The sequence below is a fragment of the Amblyomma maculatum genome, chromosome 6 (genome assembly GCF_055883805.1).
Source record: "Amblyomma maculatum isolate TAMU_Amacu chromosome 6, ASM5588380v1, whole genome shotgun sequence".
In the NCBI taxonomy this organism is placed as follows: Eukaryota; Metazoa; Arthropoda; class Arachnida; order Ixodida; family Ixodidae; genus Amblyomma; species Amblyomma maculatum.
The window spans coordinates 147,731,699-147,742,655 of record NC_139349.1 but is presented as its reverse complement, the minus strand read 5'-3'; the positions used below and the strand labels follow the sequence as shown (position 1 = coordinate 147,742,655).

Below are 10,957 nucleotides of genomic sequence, written 5' to 3'. Positions count from 1 at the left end.
GCCCCGAAGCACGTGACAATATTTTAACTAATGATTTTTTGCATAAACTATTCAGTCAGTTTGGGTACCACTGACGACAGCACAGAGCTGCAAATGCTGAAAGATATGAAAGAAGCAAGACCCAAGCGTACAATTCGTAGCGTAAAGGGTACCTCGTCTCTCCTTAATGTGCCAGGATTTGATGTTTTCTGGAATTTTATTCCCGACTACATGCATTGTGCAGTGCTCGGCGCGGCTCGTCAATTTACTGAGATGTGGCTGTCAGGTGTTGGTGAACATTATTACATTGAAAATCCCATACGGCAAGCCATAGTTAGTGGACGGCTCTGCCATCTTAAGCCACCACAGTGTTTCAATAGACCACCACGTGCCCTTAATCTACGCAAATACTGGAAGGTAGCTGAGTGACAGTGCTGGATATTTTATTAATGCTTGCCTTGCTTGAAAGATGTGCTGCGAGAGCAGTATTACAAACATTTCAAACTTTTTAGTTCAGCTTTGTATATGTTGGGCAGAACATCTGTAACTGCTGAGGATGTTGATGTCAGCACTTTAAAACTTACAGGATTCGTAGTGATGACTGAATTGCTCTACAGTAAGGCACAGATGACCTCAAATGTACACAAACTTCTGCAGCTCTCGAAAGGTGTGCTCCTTCAGGGGCCGCTGTGGGCACTCTCATGCTTTTCGTATGAGTTATATGGGCCATCTCCTGAAGCTTGTATAATTTTCAAATGGAGTGTCTCTCCAAATTTTATCACCTGGTTTACTTCGGAGCACATTTTCTAACTCATTAGTATGGCCTTAGAAGAAGTTCAACTGGTGTTGTCGAAAAACGGAGAGAAACCGAACACTTTGCAAACCCTTGGTAAAGCGAAAGCAATACCCAAGTATGTTTGTAATTTGGTGAGAGGGCTCACTGCTGGGGCAGTTGACCGCATTTTTGAGCATGCCCGGGTCAGAATTACTGGTAAAATTATTCACAGCTTGCAGTACACAGTTTCATCGTAGCGGGATTCAACGGAATTAAAACTGGAAAATGCCTACATTAGTAGTAGTTGTAGTTGACGGAAGCTGCAATGTGTACAGTCGTGATCAAAAGTGGTATACAAAAGTCAGCCGGTGATGGAGCTCAGGAAAACTGCCTCGAAATGCCATCTACCAACAGCTACATGGACAGCGTAAGCGACATATGCATTAGGATAAAATTGGGCACCGCCACAATTGTCTCGATGCCTGATAGCTGTCGCTAGATGATGTTAGAATGCAGCTTTCCCGGTCTCACCCACCGGCTTTAGTGTTATATACCAAGTTTGCTCACTACTGTACATCATGTCATAAAGGTACGATGTAATTGAATTTGCATACTAAAGTCACCTAAAATATGTCCGTAAGCACTCCACACAGTTTCTATATAAACTTTGTGAGTGTGTGCACCCATGTATGTACTTAGAGGTTAACAACGAAGTCATATTTGCTGAATTATGCAACAAGTACGAGTGGTCAAGACAAGGTTTTTATTCTGTACAAAAATTATATTAGTTTGTCTGTTGATCCATTTTTGTGTTTACAGGGCATAAATGCCATGGCATTTATCTCTCTCCCCGTGTCGTTGTTAAGCTTATGCATATCATTGTGTACACCTTACATTTTATGTAGTTCTTTCTGTATATTTATTTAAAGGAGTAATTAAGATGAGCATGTTGTGCCCTATACGTGTTCATAATTGGTTGTGTAATTATCTTATTCAGCTTGTTTGGAATAGAGTTCCTAATCTATAGCTAAAAACAAATCTGAGGTTCTGGTTACACAATCTGCCGGCACAGTACTCATCCAGATTAGAATAGAAATATGCAGGGGTTTCAAAACTTGACCACTTGATCTTAAGTGCTCTTTTCTTACTGACCACTTAAAGGGCCAGTGGAACCACTTGGCACACCAACTCTTACCACTTACTCCAAACTTGTTTTCAAGGGGGACCACACTGAAGACCATATATGACCACTTGCGTTAAAGTGGTTCCTGAGTAGAACCACTTATCTCGCCAAGTGGTACACTTATATTGAAGCGGTTCTCGAATGGTACAACCTAATTGGAAGCGCTACCACTTGTAATACCACTCTGGGTGCCTACGCCAGTCGATCACTTAGTAGGCGACCGGAACGGGATTACGCCGTACAGAGGAGGAACGCTTAGCCGTCGTCTTTGCTACGCAGCGTTTTCATCCTATCTTTATGGACGCGGCTCACCGTTTTCACCGACCACCACGCGCTCTGTTGGTTGATTAACCTCAGGGATTCGTGCGGCCGCTTTGCACGACGGGCCCTGCGGCTACAAGAATATGATTTCGCAATCGTGTACAAAAGTGGTCGTGCGCACGCTGATGCAGACTGTGGCACGGGCAGAGGCTCTTTATTTTTCTTTCCTTTTGCATGCCTCAGCATAATATATATGTCTTTCTCGCCTAGTGGCACGGGCAGAGGTACTTTATTTTCATTTACTTTTGTTTGCCTCACCATAGAATGTCTTTCACTCCTGCCCCTTGCTACGAAGGAGCCTTAAGCCGATAATTTCGACAGTTGCGTTGCGTCGGTGTCACGGCTCTTCTCGACGAGACGTAGTTCAAGACGGAGCAACCCAAAGGTCTAACCCTACAGTCTCTTCGCAGAAGCTCAAGACCCATCAAGTGGAAGCACATTTTGTGTCCGTGATGGTCTGCTGTGAAATAACTGTTCTTCTACGGGCCCCCGCTTCTTCCTAGTTGTTCCGAAGAGCCTGTATACCTCTGTTTTGTAGGCCATGCGCGATGACCCTTGTTGACACTTGCAAAGCGTTTGGCGTGCAGCAGAAGAAGACTATACCCTACCACCCTCAAGCTAACATCACAGAACGTGTGGACAGAAATCTAAGGACTATGTTGGTGGCGCTCACAGAGGGCCATAAGGATTGGGTCGCACGGCTGCAGGAAGTGGCCTTCGCTACGACAACCACGGTAAACCGGTCCACTGGGTTTATGCCGGCATCATTCTTCCTCGGTCGTGAACTTCACTTTCCCATTGAGAGTCATTTGGCGTACAGTTCTGATTTACCAGATCACAATTATTCTAGGTACGCTCAGGATCTAGCCAGAACCCTGAAAGAATCAAGAGAGAATCTGGATCTCGCCCGCCCAGAACACTGTAATGAATACAACAAAGGCAAGCGACAACTGGAGTTCGCGGTAGGTGACAAAGTGCTGCGGTGCGCACAACCCCTCTGCGACGCATCAAAGGGTTTTGCGGCTTCACTCGCTCCGCGATGGATTTGCCCTTACGTGGTAACGAAGCAGGTTTCTAGGATTTCCTACGTACTTCGTGAAACGCATGGTGGCCGAGATACCGGTCCAGTCAATGTCGCAGACCTCAGGACATAGCACGAACGTCAAAACGAATTGTAACCACAGAAGTGTCGTTTCACATTTTGTTTTGCCGGCTATCGTACGCTGCTATACGCAGCAATACATGTGAATCTTTGTCGCCTTGTCGGCTTTCCGCAGGATGCCCCGCCACTCCAGTTCGTGTCAGCAACCCTATTACCGAGATCCCCCTCGGCACTAAGGTGGGGCGCCCACAGGCCAAAGAAGTCAGCGACACGTCGCCACGTGGTGCCACATTGGAGGCAGTACAGAGGCCTCCTCCTCCTCGGCCGCCGCCTGGGAGACCCAGCTCCGCCCGGAGAGGGGCACCCTGCCGGTGCCGGTGCCCTTTTTCTGGCCGTACTTTGGATGGCATGTGCAGTGCGGTCCCCATCCCACCCCTCCCCGAAAAAGCAAACGTAGGGTGGTGTGCACTGTGCGACTCATGTGTGATATCGGAGGACACACACAACCGCAGCACACAACATCAGGAGCAACGGCGGCTATACAATACTCTTCGAGAAGCGTTAGAACCGGGAGCAATGAACAGCGCCGGGTAATGTATGCTGATTCAGTTTACCACGGCTCTCCACCAGGGCCAGCAGGCGCCATATGACCCTTCTGCCCGGGACACCTCGGCCGCCGGCAACCTCACTGACATTGATGAGATCTAAAACTTTTGTCGGTGTTTTTTTTCTTTTTCCTTCTTCCATGGTGTGTTATTCGACACTGCCGGTTCTCCCTGCCTTTTTTGTCTTTGTTGTTTTTCTGCTCTTTTCAAACCCCCAGGAGGGGTTTGAAAGGGGGGAATGTGGGCCTTGTGAAGGGGGGAATGTGGGCCGCGTAACTTCGAGCGCGCGCGCCCGGCGAGACAGAGCCGGCGGCGACCTTCTGCGCATGTCACGCCAGCCGGTCATGTGCACAGGTGTGTGCACATGACTCTTACCCGAGACTAGATAAGCGGGGAGCGATCGGCGCCGGTGGCCTTTTTGACTCGGTCGGGTGTTGTAATGGTGTTGTCAGGTGTGTTTCGGTCGGAGTCAATGGCGCGGCCATTTCCCGCCGGAGGAACAATCTACGTGAGTGAATTCGCCTCGGGGGCGTTTATTTTCGCTCGCGCGCGCTTTAACGTCCCCCGTGTGTATCCGCCAGTGGTGTGTTTCTTTTTATTTTCGAGAGCACGGATACTTTGTTGACTCGCCGGTGCAATGTCTGCAGTACCAGTAGACCCCGCTTTTGCATCTATCCATTGATATACTCTAACCCAGTTGATTTCTTCTGTTTATTTTTTCCTAACCTAATTAAAGCTTTTTTCCTGAGGCAGCATTCTTTTGTGGTCATTCGTCGCTCGGTGTGCGGCTCCCGAGCCCCCTGAGAGAAGGCGGAGGCCTTCAATATTTAAGCCCAAAATTTTTTTTTGCCAGCAGGTCCATACTAGGGCAGAGCCAGCCAGTATGGCTCAACATTGTTCACGCGTCCACCTTTCCCACTTCTAAGTGGTCATCAAAACTCTAAAGTTTGTGATCATGTTATTCCCTATTTGATATGAATGCCGTAAAAACGTTCATTCATCTGGGCGGACTTCGGGGAGGACTGTTCATATAAGCGCCGAGATGGAAGATTTAAAAACTAGCAGGCAGCTAAATATTCCTACCCCTTACAAGACAAATATTTGAACAAGGGTACATTTTAGTTATTATTACTGCAACTTTACTACACATCCCAAACACACGTTAGTCAGTATTACGCAATTGTGCGCGACCACTAGGTAGGTGCCTGTGTAACAAGCTTGGCACCAACTTCTCTTCGTGTCCTATGTATTGCGTATACACTTTGAATGCATCGGTTGGGCTGTAACCATAACGGCGACAAAGCTATTTTCACGAAGCCCTTATTGGTCAAAAACGTCATCGTGAGCCAAATTGGTAAACACAGTGTTAAACCGAACATCTACGCGATCTTGTATCAGCCCTCTGACATAACCGTTCCTTCTGCTGTGTTCATGCTGTCGTAGCAATTCCGCTTCATATTTAGCATCCACCTCCTTGTGAAGTTGGGGGATGGTTTATGACAAGGATTCGAAAAGACGGCATATGTAGCCTTGATAAGTTTAGATGTATGCACTTATTATGCCTGCTTTTTTCCGCAAAAGGCCTAAAATAATCGAAATATATTTGCAGAATAAAAAGGTGGCGTTAAATGCGCTAGGGCAGACAATGCATCTTCCTTTCCCAAAAGGCCGACATAAAAATTGGGAGTATTCCCGAAAAGAAAATGCGTTATTAAGCGCACTATTGCTCACCTTCAGGTAAAGGTCAAGCGGCTCCCTATGTTTAAAAAATGGTGTTTTACTCCGATGGCGCAGAACGCGATGGAAGGCAGGCAGAGGCAAACATTACTGTCCTGAAAGCACGCAAGTAAGGCCTCCGCACACGCCTGGCATTTAAAATAATGCACCGACATCGAAGACCCGAAAGAGGCCTTTTTCAAAACCTTCCACAAAACATGTTTGCCGTGGCTAGGATTCCATCTCCTAGGTAGAATTTTCTGATTTTTACAAAAAAAAATATATTTCTTTTAGACAACCTGGGAGACTACAGAATAGCCTTATCCATCTTTAAAAGAATAACCTAATCAATTTCTCTGTCCTTAATCCAGGTGAGTAGGCTCCAGGCGCACTTCGGATTCAATTATGTCGTTGCGTTTGTTTCTATGGAACTCATTACAAGCAAATATCCTACCACGTGCCTCTACCTTTGGCCTATATTGAACCGACCCTTAAGCGGTCTGTTTTTTTTTTAAGTGCACACTTATTTACTCAATAAATGACGTGATAAGGAAGTTGTAGTAATATAAGTGGTTATTTAGTAGCAGATGCCACCCTAGCATCTGCTACAGCAATTTTGAATAATCTAAACTGTTTCGGTAGGTATAGAGAGAGATATCGAGACAAACGGAGATGCATTTAAAGAGGTGAGCTACAAGACGAAATGGGGAGGGGGGGGGGGGGAGGGGCAGAATAAATTAAAATATAAATTATTACAATGTATTAGTCAATGATAGTAAGAATGTTGCAGGTCCCCTAGCGATTGTCTTGGTTCACTGTAGCATTGGGCGCGGCAGCAGGGCCTCCGCAATACGTTGTTGTGATCGGAACGACTTCACTGGCTTTCAACAAGGCGCTCGACGCCGCCACGACGGGAAGGAGCGACCGCGCAGCGGCCCGCGATGCGCACGGAAAAGACGCCGCGGCGAGGAAAAGAGGGAGCAAGAATTATGTTTCAGGTGGCCGAGCAGGGATGACCGCCCGCTGGGCTGCGCGTTCTCCGCGGTCCCTTTGAAGCCTTCGACGCTTCACGCGGGACCGCTTGGTTTCCTGTAAACTGCTGTGTGCCAGTGTCGGCGTTACGGTGGCAGTTCGCCGAAAGACAAACGGGCCTTTGGAAGCAGCCGTGCCTATGTGTTTTGTACTTTTTGTTGCTATATTTCGCACTCTCTCTAAACGAGCTACGCGCCCTCATTATTGTACAGTTGGTTAAAGCAGTCTCTCTCCAGAAATAAACGGAGATGGTCGAGCTTTGAGTCTCTTCCTCGAGGCCCCAGGCAGCGCACGGAAGCCCCAGCTCCTTGAAGCTACGATCCCGCTCGGGCACAACAATCTGGTGGCAAAACAACGTGCTGCGCATTGCCTCGACTGCGGACGCTGTGCTGGTGCCTTTCCCCCCTCTCTCGCAATGTTCAACGGCTTTTTATGAGAGAGATCCGCAACAAAATATACCAAAATGTCTTATCAACCAAGTGGCGAAGCCGTTCTTTCTCCAGAGTTCAGGGTGATCTGGCATCATATGCTTCCCGTTTATTACCAACCTGCTGTCCCTTTAGGGGCTGGTTTATATTAGGGATTCAAAATTATGACATTCGTGAATCCAATTACACGCCGTCAATTGTAACTGGAGGCATTCAACGACATGTGGAACAGTTTCTGTGGCTATATTTTCCCTTAAGACCAAGCCAACTGCACAAAGTTACTATTCGGCCAAATTATCCGCTCTGTGGCACTCGCGCAGTAAGAAACGGTGAAAAAAATACATGCAAGTAATATTTTAGCACGCATTAATGTGAAAGGAGTTCCCAGAATATTTTTTTTAAGCTCCTGAATAGGTTTTTTCTATATAGACTGTTCTTAAACTAGTCGCAGACAAGATTACTTTATACTGTAGAAACACACTAGGAAGAGAGCGATCACGGCATGGAGGTAAAATAGAAAAATATTCTAACAGTCCACACAGTCCTCGTAGTGCACTACAGTTGTTCCCTCTGTCTCGACGTCTTTACGACCGCGTAGGTTGTGCTAGCAGTACTCCTAGAAATACCTCTCAGGCTCATTTACTACACACTACGCCTTTAATGGAGCGCCCCGAACCGTCACCCGTAGATCTAAAGTAATTCAGCATCATAACTAATGGTGGCGATACTGATAAACATTCGGTGTCGTATACTCCACAAGGTACAACGTAAACGAAAAAAAAACTATTTGACCTCACTAAGATTTAGAAAAAGTAATAAGAAAACGCGCAGTCCTCAATAGCGCGTTGCTGCATCAATTCGTTGCGTGATATATTCACTACTGTCTCTTTGAAAACTTTGACACGACAATATCGCCGACTTTTGAGAGAAAAGAGAAAAGCGCGCACTAGAGCAACACACTGCAGAGCGTCAAACAAGTACGAGGTGAGCAAACAGATTTTGCCACTGCGAGCGACGTACGCGCAGCGAGTCCGTTTTGACTAATTACGCAAATCCCCCCCCGGAACATCCAACTGGCCGCTGCGCTTAGTGACGATATTATGCATTACGCAACGCGCTTGACAGCTGAAACTGAAAAACTCACCTCAATATACCGGCTGTTGCGACCTCAGACACACGGTGCAAAACCCAACGGCATCCGTCAAGCAGAAAACGATACTCTGCAGAAATATTACCACTACTGCTATTTCAATGACACTTTGTCGCGAACGGTAAAACTCGATTTAAGAACGACAATGCATAGCGGAAGCACGAAGGCACCAAGCGAGCAACCTGACGCCGCCACCAGCCTGCGTCAACTGAGTTTTTTCTTGCCATACGGGCGCTTGGTGGCTTGATGACGACGCCTGGCGGCCTATAGAAGAACGACACTGCGAAACGGTGCAGAAAACGAGGCACTGATACGCCAGAACAGTAGCACAGAGCCACTATAGTACAGATGCATCGCTGCCTCTTTCTGCGTCTTCTGTTTTTTCGTTTGCTCCTCTGTCTCGCCTGGTCTCAACGAATGAACCGGCGGATGTTTCAGCTGTTTCACCAGGTCCCTAATCGCTGTCCGTTATCAGGGGAGGGGGGGGGGTGTCTTCTGCTTCCGAACGTCGCTTCGTGCGTTGTTTCCTGCCTTGTCACGTTCTTTTGCGGCCGTGGCGTGTTGCAATTTTAAACGAAGACAAGGGCGGATAGGTGACGAAACAAGAAAGACCACACGCGTTTAGCTGGCAGCCCGCAGCAGCGATCGCCGCTGGCGAAAAGAAGCGTGATCTGCATTCGGCGCACTGCTGGTAACCCATCAACCCAACGCTGCCAGAACGTTCGTTCACCCTTTGGACCTTTTATAGGCAAACATATAACCGGACACCGCAGCAGTTCCTACTGGTGCTCTAGTTAAATATTAGTAAGTTAATTGTCTTCACTAATACCCCTGTCACGAGACCACTTTCGATCCTCATTGAACTTGATTTGCTTTAAACATTGCAGATCGAAATTGTCACATTGCAACTTTCAAGGGCAATCGAGCTCGAGCCTGCTTGACTTTAAGCTGCTTCCTCAATCTCTTTTGAGATTTAAAACACATTCGAAAGTGGTCGTCGACACCGTTGTCATCAGTGAGCTCTAAACTTTTAAAACTAATCAATTTAACAGAAGCGCAAATAACGTATAAGCGTAGTAAAAGGCATGATAGAACATTTTTAGAACATTCGTAGAACATTAGGCATGTTTATATTGAGCTAATTTTATAATCTCACACAACACGGTCCACCGCTTGCAAATATGGCGCCCTCTTCGACTGCGTCGGCGCGGAAACTGTGAGCGAAATAGAAACTGCAGCACTCATCGACTACTGGGAAGATAGGTTAGGGACCTGAGGCGCCAAAAGCGAAATGCTGCTCTCAGCGCCGAAATCGCGCAATCAATACCTGCATATCGTGTTTCTTTTTGAAACTCCTTGCCACTGACAGCAGACAACAGACCACCGTGCTTTTGCTGTCGGCAGAACGTTTTTCGTCACCTAGCACACACGAAGGAAATTTCTCAATGCTCATTGCAAACGCCCGTGTAGCACCGGGTGCTTCAATCCTTCTTGAAAGCCTCAATGCAGATCGAGTTGAATAAGGATCGGAAGTTTTCCTCTGACAGAGGTATAAGAAATACCCTGCCGCTTTACCCAAGGCATACAGCGAGCATGATTGGCAGCTTAGAATATATATATATATATATATTGTACTGTGATAGTCAGCACTTCAGCCATCGACATGCGCCAGTGCGTTGTGCGACGAAGACAAAGAAGAAGTAAGCTGGGCTCGCCGTTGCAAGGTCCTCTCCTCACAGCTCTCCATCTGAGCGTCAATAAACGCCCTATTGCAATTGGCGGAGGTGCCGGAAACGATCCCATCCAAACTGGAACTGCGAAGCCGTACGCTGAACTCCACGACCGCCATGCAAGACGAGTCCACTTCGACGCTGCCGGCCGTTCCACCCACGATCATGTGTTCTGGCGTCGTGCGCCAGCGGGACCCTTGCCTCTTCAGTGGCACGGCCGATCAAGATGTCGACGACTGGCTGTCATCGTATGAAAGAGTAAGCAGCTACAACAAGTGGGATGACTCTTACAAGCTCAGTAACGTCATATTCTATCTGACGGACGTGGCGAACCTCTGGTTTCGCAACCATGAGGCTGACCTGTCTTCTTGGTTGGAATTTAAAAAGAATTTCGCGGAAGTGTTCGGCCGCTCGGCAGTGCGTAAGCTTCAGGCCGAACAACGTTTACACGATCGTGTTCAGCGCGCTGATGAGACCTTTACCAGCTACATAGAAGACATCGTTGATCTCTGCAAACGAGTCGACCCGGCCATGCCGGAAGCGAATAAAATCCGCTACATCCTCGAGGGCATTACTGAGGACGCCTTCCACATGCTGGTAGCAAAAGATCCCGCCAGCGTTAGTGAAATCGTGAAGCTTTGCCAGAGCTACGACGAGCTCCGCAAGCGGCGCTCTTCTGGGCGCCGCTCCAGTGTGTGCGACGAAGGCGTATTCACATTAGCCCTGAGTGGTTCGCCAACTTCTGAAGGGAGCCCGCTGAATCAGCAGATCAAAGATTTTATTCGTGAAGAAGTCGCACGTCAACTCTCACCCCTTCCCCATTTTCAAGACTCGGGCCGCCTAGTTCCTGAACTGGCTCCATCTTTGGCCCCTACTATACGCCGTGTCGTGCAAGAACACGTCGCCGATGTCTTGCCGCCCAACCCCGTGCTGCCG

General features: G+C 47.7%; 1 protein-coding gene and 1 pseudogene across 1 annotated transcript in view; one reads left to right on the top strand and one right to left on the bottom strand.

Annotated features, from left to right (window-relative positions):
• The window catches only part of LOC146186980 (uncharacterized), a 114,109-nt gene extending 105,380 nt beyond the window's left edge, over positions 1 to 8,729 (bottom strand). Inside the window, exon 1 of the mRNA XM_084607534.1 lies at positions 8,286 to 8,729. The gene's annotated coding sequence lies outside the window, so the exon portion shown is untranslated. The remainder of the gene's footprint in view (positions 1 to 8,285) is intronic.
• Positions 19 to 4,068, top strand: LOC146186981 (uncharacterized; annotated as a pseudogene).
• Positions 8,730 to 10,957: the final 2,228 nt, after the last annotated feature.